This window comes from Colobus angolensis, unplaced genomic scaffold (genome assembly GCF_000951035.1).
Source record: "Colobus angolensis palliatus isolate OR3802 unplaced genomic scaffold, Cang.pa_1.0 Scaffold251, whole genome shotgun sequence".
NCBI classification, from domain to species: domain Eukaryota; kingdom Metazoa; phylum Chordata; class Mammalia; order Primates; family Cercopithecidae; genus Colobus; species Colobus angolensis.
Genome location: NW_012115722.1, coordinates 2,180,255 through 2,197,167, shown reverse-complemented (window position 1 = coordinate 2,197,167; position 16,913 = coordinate 2,180,255). Strand labels below are relative to the sequence as shown.

General features: G+C 40.2%; 1 long non-coding RNA gene across 1 annotated transcript; it reads left to right on the top strand.

The window, feature by feature from the left end:
• The first annotated feature begins 12,114 nt into the window (after nt 1-12,114).
• Nucleotides 12,115-16,337, top strand: LOC105514941. The gene is made up of 2 exons (XR_001002241.1): nt 12,115-12,918; nt 16,242-16,337. It is a non-coding gene; the product is annotated as an uncharacterized LOC105514941 (long non-coding RNA).
• The last annotated feature ends 576 nt before the right edge of the window (nt 16,338-16,913 follow it).

Genomic DNA, 16,913 nt, shown 5'->3' with positions numbered 1-16,913 from the left:
TAAAACAAGAAAGTGACATGGTTAACGTACAATTTAAGAAGATTGCCCTCTGCTCTAGGGTGAAAAATGGATGGGGGAGGGGCCAAGCATGGAAGCAGGTTGGCAAGTTGGGAGGCCATTCCAGTTGGGGCAAGAGATAATGATGACTTTTCTTGGACTGGTAGAGACCTAAGAGGAAGCTTTTCTGCAGTCAGAGAGTAGTTAAGGCTTCAACCAAAATCAGAGTCCGGGTCTCCTGATTGTTCAACTGGATCCTTTAAACTGACCAAGCACTGATGGTATGGGGGACAAAGGAAGATGATTGTTGGGGAAACAAGAAGGTCATTAAGAGAATACATCTAGAACACTGCACCCAAACTAGAGTCCACAGCCCCTGAGTTTCCACACACATTCTCTCCAAAATAAATTTTCATTGTCACATGAAATTTCAGCGACAAGCAAGAAGAAATCAATGGAAGCATGTTGTGGATTATTTGCATTGCCACCTTTTCTTTGAGTTCAGCCACATGATTTTAGAAAAGACTTTGCTTTTGTAATTTGCCATCCTGTAGGCTCCTAATACTACTACCTGTGTTACCTGCAGAAAAGAACAGAGAAAGATCCAGTGAAAAAACTCATAGGAAATGACCAATTCATGCCAAGTGATGAGAACCAAAGAGAGATGAGAGCATTGTTCATACACGATGGTCTAGGTCTCCTACCCCAAGAAAACTTGCAACAAAGCCCAAAGTACAATAGTCATGTTTAAAGAGAAGATTCCATTTCAGCCAGACAACACAATTCATCATATTTATTTAATATTTTTAATTTGAATTTTATTAGATCTGCAATGATGTTTGTATTTAATTTCTAATTTGTTTTGGTTTCATAATTGACTAAAACAATAAGCACAAAGAGTTTCTATCTGACTTTATGTTTATACATTAACATTTTAATAAAAGTCTTTTATATTCTCATTGGGATCCATGGTAATTATTTTCCTCTCAAAAGGGTCTCTATATAACTCAAGTTTGAGAAACCCTGCTCTCCATGAAATAAAAATCAAACAGGCCAGCCCAGTGGCTCACACCCGTAATCCCAGCACTTTTGGAAGCTGAGACGGGTAGATCACGAGATCAGGAGATCAAGACCATCTTTGCTAACAGGATGAAACCCTGTCTCTACTAAAAATACAAAAACTTAGCCGGGCGTGGTGGCGGGCGCCTATAGTCCCAGCTACTCAGGAGGCTGAGGCAGGAGAACATCGTGAACCTGGGAGGCGGAGGTTGCAGTGAGCTGAGACCACGCCACTGCACTCCAGCCTGGGCGACAGAGCAAGACTCCATCTCAAAAAACAAAAAAATGAAACACTGGGCTTCCCTATTCTAGACTACATGATTTTGCTTTTCAGTGGTGGTAGGGAGGAAGAAGGAGTACCAGGAAGAGGAATCATTTATTCTTCCTGGTACAACCCCCAGAAGGTGCAAAATCTGCTGAAAGTTAAGTTTAAAAGAATGGGCTTAAATTATGTTAATTTATTACTGGACTCTCCCATTACAGTGGAGTATAGTTTCTACCTCTTAAAATAAAAAGCAAGTTGTGGTTTTCCAAATCCCATAGGAAGAAGCTCAGTGAGTTCAACACATAAAGTTCTGCTTCTAACACTGGAATGATTGTGGATTTTTGGTCTGGTTCCTGATAAAGTAGTTAGCTTGGAGGCAAGCGCCATGTCCTGTGGAAACTAAGTTCTTATTCCCTTTCTCAGCTTCACATGGAGCAGAACTGTGGGTAAACTCATCAGGACTCTTTAAATTTTTTTTTCTCCTCCTTCTTTTGATTGTCTCCTTTATGGTTGAATTCCAAGATAAATGGGCCTATCATGTAAATAAACCATGCACATAAGCAGCAGAATTCTGAAGCTATTGTACAGGGTAATGTTGACTTTTCATGAAGGAGAGAAAGTCAAAATCAGTGGGTGTTATTTTCTATGTGGCACTCAAAGTATTCAAGGTAAGTTTGAGGATCCCAGGGTGAATACTTTTTAAAAGAGACAGATAATTTTTGCCTAAGACTTGCACTGATGGAAAGTGCCATTCATCAGCTGTCTGATTAAGCATATAGAAATCCCAACACCTAAAAAATGGAAGCCGGACATCAGAAGACCCAGAGCAGGAAAGTGAGCTTGGACAGAAAGAACAGGTGACTGCTGATGTCTTGACAGTGCTTCCATTCACCCAGCTCCAGGATGGAATGGTCCATCCAAAATTCAAGAGAGAATGAAAGCCAGCTGTGATAGCCCAGAGAAGGTGGTGGCTACTAAAATAGATTTCCTTTGTTTTGTTCATCCCACTGACCTCTGTCACTCATCATTCCCAAGGCACACAGAGCGCATTCCTGCCCCATTGCTTTTTAGGTAAACATTAAACAGCACTGCACATGGAAAGAAGCCAAAGTGTTTGATAATTCAGCAGCAGCAGCAAACCTGAGTGTTTCTGTGCAATGCAAATTGCTTTGGCTTCCACACGGCTCCTGTCGCTTCAAGTGTGGATGGTAAATAGCCTTCTTTGGGATTACTATCAAGTATTCATTTTAACAACATTAATTTACAACGTGTTATCCCACTTTACATTGTGCTACATGACTTATTCACAGAGCCAGCCCTTCACCGCCTGATGTTGATTCATTCTAATCGTCGCACTTGCCTGTGATTTTTAGGTTAATGGAAACTGAACTGGAAAAGGATTGTTTGTGTGGGAGTCATTCATGGCAAAGGCAGTGACACCTCCTTCAAAAACCTGTGTCTTTCTGGCAGAGTGGGGTGGGAGATGGCCACTGGAGAGACTGAGTCAAATCAGTCTCCTCACCTGAGGACTTCTTGAGACCAGCGCACTGAGGGACCAGCAGCAACAACAACAATAATGCTAATGCTCCCCTTATGGTAAGTTACATTTTCCAAGTCCCATCTAATCTATTATTCTCACAATAACTGTATAAGGTAAATACAGTGGGTGGTTTAAGAGTATGGGATCTGGAGACTGTGTCTTGGGTAGAAACTTGATCTACCACTTTCTAGCCAAGTGACCTCGGGCAAGTGACTCAATCTTTCTTTCCCTCAGTTTCCTCATCTTAGAAAATGATATATCGTAGTTGTACATATTTTGGGGATGCATGTGATATTTTCATACCTGTATACAATCCAGAATGATCAAATCAGGATTGGGATATCCATTACCTCAAGCATTTATCATTTGTTTGTGTTGGAAACAGTACAATTTTTCTCTTCTAGTTATTTTGAAATATGCAATAAATTATTATTAACTATAATTTCTCTACTATTCTATAGAATACTATACTATATTATATTAATATGTAGTATATTAATATTATAATACTAGAAGTTATTCCTTCTGTTTAACTGTATGTTTGTATTCGTTAACCAGCTTCTCATCCACCCTCTGCACTACCCTTCTATGCCTCTGATAACCATCACCCTACTTTCTAACAAATATGGTATTTGTCTTTCTTTGCCTTTCTTATTTCACTTAACACAATGACCTCTAGTTCCATCCATCTTGCTGCAAACGACAGGAGTTCATTCTTTTTTTATGGCCAAATAGTATTCCACTGTGTTTATATGTAACATTTTCTTTGTCCATTCATTCACTGATGGGCAGTTAGGCTGGTTCCATATCTTGGCTCTTGTGAATGGGATTTCAGAGAACATGGGAGTTCAGACACTTCATCTTTAAAATGGGGATAGCAATCATAGTTACTACACAGGATTGTTGGCAAGTAAGTGGATTATTACAGTAAAGCAGGTAGAACTGGCATGTGGATTATGGTAGTTCATAAACAGTTCTTTTCCTCTCCTTTCCTGTCCAGGACAGGACTGCAATTCTCTGCCTGCTGGAGCTCAGTTACGACCACGTGACTTGCCTTGGCCAATGAAAGAGGAAGAGTATGTAACACTGCTGAATGGAAGAAAGTGGCCCCTGCCTCTGCTGCAGAGATTCTAGACATGTGTGCCATGCTGGAGCAAGGAGGCAGGGAGTCCTGGATAAAGGAGACATGGAACAGAGCTCCCAGCCCAATCAAGATGTAACATGAGTGAGAAATAAATAACAGTTTGTTGCTAGAAGCTTGTTTTTTTTGAACTGAAGTATAACTCGACTTCCCCTCTGACCCACGCAGAAAGTCATCTATTAATGTTAAGTATCATTAAATTTATTTTACAGAAGAGGAATCTAAAGCTCAGAGTAATGGTCTCAATATCACACAGCAATTTTGTGATGGAAGCATAATGAAGGCCCACGTTTTAAAGTGGACACCAAGGGGAATATAATATAAATAGAAATTTGCTAACTGCAAGGAATACTTGCTATACAAGTGCAAATAATAGGCCCCACTACTTCCTAGCTGTGCCTCAATTTCCTGATCAGTTAAATGGGACTAATAAAAGAGTGGCTAGTGCAAGAGATGGAGAAGAGATTAAATGAGAAAACATGTAAATTGCTCATAAGATTATCTAGAATAAACCAAATATTCAAAAACGTTAGTTACTATTATTTTTAAGTAACAACTGCTATTATAATCCTAAATTCACCTGTTTCTCATAAGTCGGTGGATACAAGCAATTAATTACATTTACATAAATATGTAAAGTAGTAAAGCCAAACCGGAGACTCTTAATCGCCTTCCTGCTTAGTGCTTCTTCATCCTGTAATTTAATTCCTCCTCTCTACATCCATGCGGCCAATTCCTCCTACTGTGAAACATCTCCTTTACCATGAAGCCTTTCCTGCTCACTTTCACCTAAGACTGTCATGTGCTCCCACAGAACCTGGTACCACACGTTCATAGGATGCGTCCTGGGTCTCTCTTACCATTGGTCAAGGTCTATCTTCCCAGCTGGATTGGAAGCTCCATGAGGGAATATACCTGTCACTTTCACAACAGTAGAAGCTCTATATTTATTCATAAGGAAAAATAAACAGACACAGGGACAGATGCTATCGGCAGCCACTTACAGAAGAAAAACCTTTAGCAACAAGCATGTCAAATGGTGCTCAGTTCCACTAATATTAAATAAATGTACAAGACAAAATGGTATTTTTTTCACTAACCAGATGGGCCAAAAACCAGAAACCAACACTGATAACATTAAGTGTAGGAAAGAGTAGGGAGAGGAGAGTAGATTCATACTGTATTAAAACATTGGTACAATATTGTGGAGGGTAATTTACCGGTATCTATTAAAATGTTGCATGTGACCTAATAATTCTATTTCTGGGATTCTACTCTACAAAACTAACAGAATTCTACTCTACAAAACTAACAGCAGCATATGTAAAGTAAATATGCAAATGTTCTCATTACAGTATTTTTTATAACAATAGATAAAATTGAAACAATTTAGAATGTCCATCTTTGGGGAATGGGTTAAGTAAAATCTGGTACATCTATATGATGGAATATTACATCATAATATAAATTTTTATTGTATGATTCACTAGAGTAGAAATTTTGTTTTGTTCACCACTAAGAAAATACCAGGCACATAGACAGTGATCACTAAATATTTGCTGAATACATTAATGAATATACGGTAATTGAAACATTTTAATGATATAGAATTAAGAGAAAAAGATTTAGCCATTTTGAGTAACATCCAAATACTGTTTTCAAATGCAAGTAGTTGAACAAATTGCTTGAAATTGTATATGTGAATAGATAGATAAATGGATGGGCAGATAAAGGGTAGATAGATAGATAGAGGAATGGCTTTGCTCCATACTTTTAACAATGCTTTTCTTTGGAAGGTGAATCTGATAATGCTGGAGTTTGTAAGGAGTGGAAAGGCAATACTTTCCTTCTCATTTTGAATAATTCATTTAACCCCTGATATTATAGACTAGTTTTCTTTCTTTTTGCTATTTTTCTGAATGTGTCAAATAAAAAACGTTTTTATCACAAAATAAATAATGATTGTTGTCTGAACAATGTTAATATGGCAAATTAGGAATTAACTCCCCTTCAAAGCCACACTCACTTATTTCTGTAGTCCTCAAAGAAAGTCTTTCCCCCTACCCAACCTATTTTTTTAAAAAGCAGCCAAGTATATCAATGGACATTCGTTGATGGAAAGGGGAAGGCTGCTTATACAAGTACTTTCTGGACTTAGCTCAGCTAAGCAGATACAGGCATGAGCCTTTGAATGAGATGGAGTTGGAGGGAGGGAGATAGAAAGATGAAGAAATCATCCTCCAAAAGATTACCATTTTGTAAATGGATCATGAAAATTGTGATTTACCACAAATCACTACAAGCTAGCAGACCTTGATTTGAACTCCCTGCTCCAACATAACTGTGTGACTATGCAAAAATTATTTCAATTCCTTGAACTCAGCTCTCTTATCTGTAAAAGGAGAGTAATCTATTAGGGTAATTAGCATTAGCTGCTGTGACAAACAAACTCCAAATTTTGATAGCTTAATACAATCAAAATTAATTTCTCACTCACACAAAATTCAGTATTGATGTTCCTGGTTGGGTGGCTCTACCAGACAGTTTTCTACCCAGTAGTCTTAAACAGGGTCCCACAGTGAGAAGAGACAAAGGCTTATGTGGAAGGGCTTTGTTAGGAAGTATGGTATCAGGGAACAAGAGTGAAAGCAAGGAGAGTATAGCAGGTAGAGGAAACGTGAGCACAAGGATGCCTTGTTGCATTGTCTGCCACTGAGGGCAGTGGGCTGTGTGGTCCTGTGGACTCAAAAAAGTCATAAAATGGGCCATAAGACTATATGTCTTGTAGGATAAGGGTGAAGCATTTATCCCATTGGCTCCCATCCTCATGGATCAAAACTTTACCCCAATGAGGCTTTCCTACCCGTCCCCATGTCTGTCATCCATATGTTCACCAACACCACTGAAGCTCTGGTGTACATAAGAGTTCCATGACTGAATTCTCATGGAGAGCTGGCAACCATAGCAGTGGCTGGAGCATTGTCCAAGTGAGACCTTGAGAATCTGAAAAGGTGCATTTGAGATGTCTCATGCATAGAGACCCAGGGAGGTATGTACAAAGGGTATAGGCTTCTTCTGTATTACAGCCTGCCCATCTTCACCCATGGCCTTCATGCCACGGGAGGGGAAGATGGAGAAAAAGAAAAAGCCAGGCCTGGAGGTAGCAAATGTCATTCCTACCCACACTCCATTGACCAGATCTTGTCACACACACCTCCATCCTCTCATCAAAAGGAATATCTTAAAAACATACCCTTCCCGAGAGCCCAAGAGAAAAAAGAAACAATTTAGTGAAAAGATAACCTTGTTTCTTTCACTGGCTACACTAGCAATCTCATATCTGTTGAGGGCTCTGAGATCACGTATGTTCCAGGAACTGGATGCTCCAGGCACATAAGGGCAGTTGACAAATGACGCCTCTAATTAACATTCTGCAAAATGAAAATGATATTTGGCTCTAAAAGGTATTTCTCTATGAGAAAGCTAGAAAAATGACCTTGGCTAGCAGAGATCTTACTCAAAAGTAGGAGGATTGGTGCTAATTGTGCCCATATAATGGACTTACGGTTACACTCCCTATTGTCTGGGGATCACGAAATGAAACTGTCAAACATGACTTGGGCAGAGGGTTACACACAGGAAACCAGCCCCCTTGCTACCAAGGTAGGCCACCGCTGTAGATCTGTACAGGCCGGCATCACATTCTTCTTGGATGTCTCTCCCGCCAAGTGGGCAATTACTGACCAGATGAAACAACTTTACCCAGGGGTTCAGGAGAGGAGTGCTCACCTTCATACTCCGCCGGAATTCTCTTACACTGTAGCTTCACAAGGATAAAGTGATCTTTGTCTATGCCTTGGCTTAAAGCTGGGGAAACAGGATAAGTGTCTGGCATCTCAACTCTGCTTGGTGTCTGTGATTGTTAATTTTAGGTCTCAATTTGACTGGATTAAGGTAAACCCAGATAGCTGGTAAAGCATTTTTTCTGGTTGTGTCTGTGGGGGTGTTTCCAGAAGAGACGTATTTGAATCAGTGGACTGAGTAAGGAAGATCCACCCTCACCCTATGTGAGTGGGCACCATCTAATGAGTTGAGGGCCTGGACAGAACAAAAAAGCAGAGGAAAAGTGAACGCTCTCTCTCTTCTGGAGCCAGAATACCCTTCTACTCCTGTCCTTGGACATCAGAGCTTCAGATTCTCTGGCCTTTGGATTCTGGAGCTGGCACTGGCTCCCCTGGGTCTCCAGATGACCTATGGTGAGTATTCTCAGCCTCCATAATCATGTGAGCCAATTCCTCTAATAAATCCCCTCTCACATATCTATCTCTAGCTCTATCTCAGTAGCCACATCTGTATCTCTATCTATCTATCTAACTCTCTATACATCTACCTATCTATCATCTGTCTGTCTAACCTATCCTTCTACTTATCTATTTATTCATCTATTGATCTATCTATCTATCTATCTATCTATCTATCTATCTATCTATCTATCATCTATGTGTCTGCCTGTCTAACCTATCCATCTAATTATCTATTCATCTATATATCCATCTATCCATTTATCTGTTCATCTATCTATCCATCTATCTATTCATCTATCTGTACATCTATCTATTCATCTATTATTTATTATCTAATCTATAATTTATCTATCCATCTAATCTATCTATCATCTATCTATCTATGTACTTATCTATCCATCCATCTATCTATCTATCTATGTACTTATCTATCCATCCATCTATCTATCTATCTATGTACTTATCTATCCATCCATCCATCCACCCATTCATCCATCCTGTTGATTCTGTCTCTCTGGAAAACCCTGATTAATACAGCAGCCATTTAAAAAAGACTTACTGATCAGCTGCAATGTGCCAGACTCTCTGCTAAGTGCTGGGGACACAGCAGAAATTAGAAGGTCATAGTTTTGGTACAATGAGAAAGACATTGAGTAATAACCACACAAATAAATATTTAATTGCAATTTGGAGAAGTGTGATAAAGGAAAAATACCAAGTTCTGTGAGAGTTGTCATATCGTGCCCATCCTCCCTTTCTCATTCACCACCAGAACTCTACTTTTTAGCTGATATAAAGTCTTAAAAAACAAAACAAAACAAAAAAAAGATTAGATTCCCTCAGACTCTTTTGCAGATAGCTGTGGTCATCTGACTAAATCCTAGCCAACAGGATATGAGTAAAAGTGGGAGTTGTTCTACTTTCTTTTCTTCCTTCTAATTGATTCGAAGTCAGATGTGATGGTAAGAGCTACAGCAACATTTCTGGACTTCAAGTCAGAAGCCATGTTGAAGAAGCAGCCTGGTCCTTCATGACCGTGTAGCTGCCTAACAGCCTTTAACCCACACTTCTGCATGCCAGAGAAAGAAACACTGCTATTTGAAAATCTATTCGTTGAGAAAGCAGGACCTATTTTTGGTTAGACTGTTTAATATGAGAGTTGAAAAGGAACTGAGCACATGAAAAGTGAAGGGGAAGTGCCACAGGCAAAAGGAATCTCAGGTGCAAAAACTGAAAGAAAGTCAGAGTGGCTTCAAGGCAAACAGCAAGAAGAAAGTGGTGTGGAGTGAAGTAAGCAGAGGATGACTTTGCAACCAAATAGGTGTTCATTCCTGGGCCTGTCATTTACCTCATAGGTCCTCAGTTTCCATGTCTGTTAAGTGGGAATAATGAGCAGCCTTCTGCTCCCAGGATTGCTGTAATGATCCAATGATAGGCTGAGAGGAGGAAACAGCATAGCCCATTGGTGCAGAGCAATGGCATTCCAACCAAGTTCAACCAACTGCAAATCCTGTCTCTCCACTGACTAGTTATGTGAGTGCTAGTTACCTACAAACACCTGTGTGCCTGTTTCCCCTTCCATAAAATGGAGGTAGTAATAGGATTTATTTCATAGGGATGCTGAGAGAATGAAATTAGTTAATATTTGCCAAGCACTGAGAATAGTACCTGCCACATACTAAGTTCCATACATGTGCTTGTTAAATAAATCAAAAAGTGTTTATGACTTTGAAGATTTACATTAGCTCTAGTTACCATGGACTTTCATTGTAGACTAAAACTCTTGTGGATTTTGACTTTGTCCAGTCACTTTTCCCTACTTCCTAGCACCTAAGGAAGTGCTTCCTTTTAAAATAGTCTCATTAAAAGAGACTTTTCAAGGAGGAAATTAAGCAGAGTACTTAAGGTGCAGTGACTTCTCTAGCCTCCATTTCCTCTCCACCTGCAACCATGGGGATAATCATAGTCCCTACTTTCGAAGGCATTTGTAAGAATGAGGTGTTGTACATAAATAGGGATTGGTAAGCTTTTTCTGTAAAAGTCCAGACAGTAAATATTTTAGGCTTTGTAGGTCATATGATTTCTGCTACAATTGCTTATTCCTGCCTTTGTAGCCCATAGCAGCCATAAATAATAGGTAGAGATGAACACAGTTCATTGAATGGATGAATGAACATAAATGTGTTCCAATGAAACTTTACTTATGGACATTGTGATTTGATTGTCATGTAATTTTTATGAGTCATAAGATATTCTTTTTTTGAATTTTTAGAAATTATTTAAAAATATGTCAAAACAATCCTGAGCATGCAGGCTGCGCAAAAGGGAGTAGTGGATTAGATTTGGTCCATGGGCCATAGTTTGCCCACTCTTGTCTGTAAATATTTAATACAATATCTGGCACATAGTAAGTGTTCATTAGCTATTGTTAACTTGTTTGTTATTAATATTAACAAGGGAGCACTGGGCATTAGTTCTGCAACTTCTCATTCTATAAGCACCAGGAAATCAGTCCTTGCCTGGGCCTTTACTTTTTCCTTTTGTCTTTTAAGCAGCTGAACCTGACCTAGGTAGGGGCTGGGAGTTGGGGCGGGGATAGAGGAGGAGGATTGTGTGCAGTGAATGCCTTGGTTCAACAGCTTCCTAAACATCCTGACTGCTTGGACCAAAAAACTGCCAGCTTGAAAGGGGCTTTATAAATGGAGAGCCTGTAAAGCAATTCAGAATCTGATTTTGCTGCAAAAGCATGATTTTAACAGATCTGTAGCTGTTCCCAACCTTTTAACACTGTCTTCTGTGAGTCAGGAGATTTTGATCTTGTAACTAAATTGACTCTGTCGCAGGTTTGCCATCCCCCTGGGTAAATTCTCTGACATGCACAGCTTCAGACCCAACCCCCTTTCACAAAAAAAAAAAAAAAAAAAAAAAAATACTCTTCTGTACCCAGTTATCACCTATCTCATTTTCTCCAAGTTGAATTATTTTAAAAATTCTATCATGAATGTCAAAATCAACTCTCTTTGGTCCTAAACCTAGTATTCTTTTTTTGGGGGGGTGGGGGAGAACACGAGAAATTTCTGTTTAATCCTAATGCTAATATTTAGAAAAGTGGCAGCAGATTTAAAATAGTTATTTGCCTCATGTTAGAGATCTATTGTTTCCTGGTCAGTAATCAGTAGGTGGCAATCAGACCTTTCTTTCTTTCTTCCTTTCTCTCTCTCTCTTTCTTTCTTTTCTTTTTCTCTCTTTCTTTACTTTCTTTCTTTCTCTCTCTTCTTCTGTCTCTTTCTTACACTCTTTCTCTCTTTTTGTCTTTCTTTCTTTTTTTCTTTTTCTTTCTTTCAAGACAGACTGTCGGAGAATCCACAAGACATGATTTCCAAATAAAGAGCTCAAAAAGTCACTTGGCTAGGGCTGAAACTGGCAGCTCTGGAAATGCAGGCTTTTCTGGATGGAGCAACATTGTCCAAATTCGACAGAGAAGGGAAGAGGCTGCTCTGCTGTGTTCCAGTGCCAGCATCCCTCTGGGCATGTGCCTGACCACAAAAGCTGTGCTCACGCATGATGAACACAGCCCTCGGGGCTGGTTTGGTGGAACTGAAAATGCATCTCATCTCCTAAAATTGAGAATAGAATATGACCAGGAATGAACATACCTCTTGAATAACTGAGGGAGAGGGAGGTAGGAGGAAGGAAAGAGGAAAAGAGGGGGTTGGGGAGAGGAGATACAGAGGGAAGAAATGCAGAGAGAACTGAGATGAAGAAATAGAAGAAACAAAGACCAAGTGCCTGAGGGACTGGTGAGAAAGCAAGAGAAAGTGGATGAGAAGGGAGGCAAGGAGCTGCAAGCCTTCAGTCCTTGTACCTTTTAGGATGTAGGGACACCTAGAGAACAGCCCTCAATAAGATCTGGAAAGAAGAGCCGTCACCACAGACTTAGGAAATAGGTGTATTTAAAAAAAAAAAAAATCCAAAATTCCTATAGCTCATAAACAGGGCAGCTATAGGGCAGCTGTTGAGCAGGGCAGATTTCCTCTCCTAACCTCTGTTTTCTCTCTAAGAATAACAGGTTATTTCCCTCTGTCCTGAGTTCTGCTTGAAAAACTGAGAGTTCTAGAACTTTGCAAAAGCTCCTCTATTGTTCCAAGATGAGCATTTTTCTGGGATGAACTGGGCAGAGGTATGACAGGCAAGCAGGGAGTGGGATGCCTGAGCTCCTGGTGTACATTTCATCCAACAGTCTCATGGTGGTCGAAGGAGATCCCCAGATGCAAAATCAAAGCTGCTTGGATTTCCATTTCTTCCCCATCTAGGAAAAGGACAATGGAATCAAAGCCTTTAAAAAATGTAGTAAGAGAAAGACTCTAATTAATCAGAACCTTCTGGCAACCAGCACTTTAGCCCATCTACTGAGTAATATTTTATCAGTGTCTTTAGTAAAGAACCCCAAGATGCATGAGACATTTTTGGTTGTTGAAATAGAGTGTCTTCTAAGCCATCAAGTAAAAGAGAAATTCTGCTTAGAAGACTTTTGCATAGTACTCAATATTTGTTGAGGCTTACTATATTACATGCATTACCTTGCTAAATCACCACATTAGAACACTAACAGGTAAGTCTTATGATTATAATCATTTTATAGTCATAGAAACTGGGATGTAGAGGGTAGGATATCTTGCCCAGGGTTACAGCTAAGGATTGGACAAGCTGAGATGTTCATGCCAGCATGTTCATCTGGCATGAGAGGACTTGTGCTTAATCTCCAAGTTATACCACTTTCTTACACAAACTTGTGTGTTTGCTGAGGAATACATATGAAGATAAACAGAACAGAGATACTCTAAGGGAGCTCGGAGTGTTGTCTAGCATATGGGAATAATTTGTGAGTAAATAAAAAGAGAAGAATGGGAGGGTGGCGCCTTGCAAGGAGGTATCAGCCTCGGAGCGCTACTTTGTGTTGAGTTAAGCCACTTCATCATCTCATTTTAGTGCAGAAGACAGACAGAAAAGAAAGAAAGTCTCATTCTCAGGGAGAGCTTTCTGGAAGTGAGGGAGGGGGTGGTATATGTAAGCCAGGCTCTAACAGGTGAGTAGGAGTTAATGGGAAGGAGGTCCAGATGGGAAGGAGACTCAGATGGGAAGGAGGCTTCAGAAAGAGGAAACAGGATGTTCAGAGGCATGGAGTCACAAACACCATGCACTCTTTCAGGGATTAGAAGCAGTTATAAATGCCCAGAACATTCACTGAAAGATGATGTGTGGTAATAGTTCAGGCAGAAGAAGTAGGCAGGAGTCAGAGTTTAAATGGCCTTGTGTGTAATATCAAGAGTTTGGACTTACTAGGGCCTTCCTGAACCTGCCTTGTTCAGAAGCATCATATACACATCTGTAAGGCAGGATAATAAGACTGGTAGAAAATGAAGTTATTGAAACCAAGCAAAATACCCTTTTATGCACAGCAGGAACAACCAGAGACACAACTTCGATGTGGTGAAAGTTTGAGTTTATGAAAAAGGAAGGCTTATGTCACTGTTTTCTTAAAGGATGGCATCCCAAATCAGTGGAGTTCTTTTTTTCTTTTTATTTCTTCCTATAACTGGGCTTTCCTTAAACTGATGATTTGTGATTCACCTGCAGAACATGAGCTTAGGATGGGGTAGATGGCATATTATTTTGAGAGCTGAGGGTGGCAGGGGGTGATCTGGCCAGGCTTTGAGCAATCCTTTTATGTTTTAAGAACATCATGTCCACCCACAAAGATAGGATCTTGACAGCCACCCTATAGGCAAAATGTATTGGACCAAAGAGAGACAAGACACATGGCTTAAGTTAGTTTAAATAGATTCTCTTTACCAGGAATGTGAATAAAATAGGAACTCAGAGATAACCACATAGTGTCTGTGAATGGGAGATTTTGAAGGACATGGTAAAAGCTTAGACACTCTAGAACAATCATATTTTTTATATAGACTAAGAAGCAGAAAGAACTGCTGTGTAAAGAGAAGAGTCATAGATGCTCAGAGAGAGCAGAGATGAGTGGGAGAACTGCCTGGACTCCTAGCTGCTTTCCCAGTTTTTGAGAGCAATTTCCTCCTGAGACTCAAATATATTCCTCACCCTGGGTTCCATGAGACATTCATATTCTTAGTAAATCTATATTTTTTTGCTTGAGCTTTCTTAATTTGGCTTCTGTTACTTGAAACCCAGATAGTTTTGACAGTACCTAAATCAGAGTCCCTAACTGCTAGTGGCCACCAGGAATCATAAAGACTAAGGAGATATGAAGGAGGAGAGGAGAAAAATTCTCAAGTACTAATATTACTGAAACAAGTCGCCTGCCTTTTGTTTTCTTTTGAGACGGAGTCTCATTCTGTTATCCGGGCTGGAGTGCAGTGGTGTGAACACAGCTCACAGCAGCCTCAGCCTCCTGTGCTCAAGAAATCTTCCCAGCTCAGCCTCCTGAGTAGCTACAGGCATGCACCACCATGCCACATTACTTTTTATTTTTACTATTATTATTATTATTTTTTATAGAGATAGAGTCTCACATTGTTGCCCAGGCTGGTCTCAAACTTCTGGGCTCAAGCAATCCTCCTGACTTGGCCTCCCACGGTGCTGAGATTACAGGCATGAGCCACTGTGCCTGCCACTCTTTTTTCTAAATATCATGAACACACCCCATCTCTAGGACCTTTTCCCCAACTTGGCTTGCCAAATACTCCTCAAATGCCTCATTGATCAATCTGGTGCTGAAACCATGGCTAAAATGTAATGGCTGAAGCTATTGGTTTCATCACCATGGATAGTCCTCATTAGATTGTCTTCCTCCTCCAAGAAGCTTTCTTAGACCCCTCAGCCCTCCCATATCCCTTCCTCCCTGCTCTTTGAGTGAACTTCACTTGCGCATATATTACTACACTTACAACAGTTAGTCTAGAGCCTTCATTTAATTTGTACAGCTATCTCCACCTGCAGATGGTGAGTCATTTGAAAAGAGGATCACATCTTACTTGCTTCTATTTCTCCCATAGTTATTATTACAAAACCTCAAAACCATAAGCCCTTCAATGAATGCCTTAAAAAAAAATTTGTAGGGGAAATTTTCACCAATGAATGTGGCTCATGTTGAGGTATGATTTTCTCAACCCCCTTGTGACATCATTTTAAGGAAAATGGAGTGAATTCTATGAATGGGGCTTCAGTTTGGAGCCTGCAGCTTCCCCCACACTAGTTTATGTTTAGAGATGTGCCAGTTTATGGGGAAAAGGGGACACAGTTGCTTCAGCCAGGGTGCAGAACCCAGGATCTCCCGTAGGGGCTGGCAATCCTGATGCTGTCTCTTCTCTCTGGACCAGCCTGCACCTTATTTCTTTTATACCACAATGAGATGGAGATTCTAGAACTACCAGGTGAGATTGACTGAAAGGATTCACCTGCCTTTACTCCAAATATTAATAGCCAAACCACACACAGATGCAACATACATTTCAGCATCTGCCTAAAGATGAAATCTTCAAGCATCTGAGTGGCTCTGAGCCTCAGGGCCAGTATTAAGGCCTTTTAACCAAATTTCTCTCCCAAGCCACCAGTGCAATGAAGGAAAATAAGGTTGTCCACAGTGAAATCCATTGCTCTCTTCAGAACACAAAGAAGGGGTCATCTGTGGAGAAATACAAAACCAAGGAGTAAGTCAACTGAATTTTTAATCAAATGGGCTCTGCTATGGTTTGAATGTGTCCCCAAAGTTTGTGTGTTGGAAATTTGGTCCTCAATGCAGAAGTGTTGGGAGGTGAGACCTTTAAGAGGTGATGAGGTCATAAGGGCTCTGCTCTCATGAAGGGATTAATACCATTATTGCAGGAGTGGGTTCCTTATAGGAGGATGAGTTCAGCCTCCTCCCCATCTCTCTTGAGCCCATGTGATGCCTTCTGCTAGGTTATGACAAAACAAGAAGGCCCTTACAAGATGCCAGTACCTTGATCTTGAACTTCCCAGCCTCCAGACCTGTTAGCCAATAAATTTCTGTTCTTCGTAAATTCCCCAGTCTCATGTATTCTGTTATAGCAACACGAAACAGACTGAGACAGGCTCTCCCAAAAATGTTCAATGTTTCTCACTTTCCTGTAGTACAGACATGTCACAACCTTACCGGAAATAACATCTGGCTTATCAAACGATGGTCCTAATTTGTTAGTATTCTCTGTTCCTGAAAGAAGGGAAAAGATCATCTCAGAGTTTGTGTTAAAGTTTTAATTTTAAGCCCCACCCAGAATCTTTCCAGAGAATCTTCCATAACAAAGTTTTCAACTTAGGCTCTTAGAAAATTGTAAAGGAAAACCTAAACTCACCTCTCTGAATCTTTGTGAAAAGTACAGATGCAGTCATCAAATCCTTTCCATCCTGAGTAGGGCTTGCTCTGTGTATCTTAGTAGACCTTCCAGAAGCCAGAACAGGTGAAGGGTGCCCTGGGGTATGAAGAATGAACAGACATTCTAATTAACAAATATTTGTTGGGGGGGTGGAGCAAGATGGCCGAATAGGAACAGCTCCAGTCTCCAACTCCCAGCGCGAAGGACACAGAAGACTGGTGATTTCTGCATTTTCAAC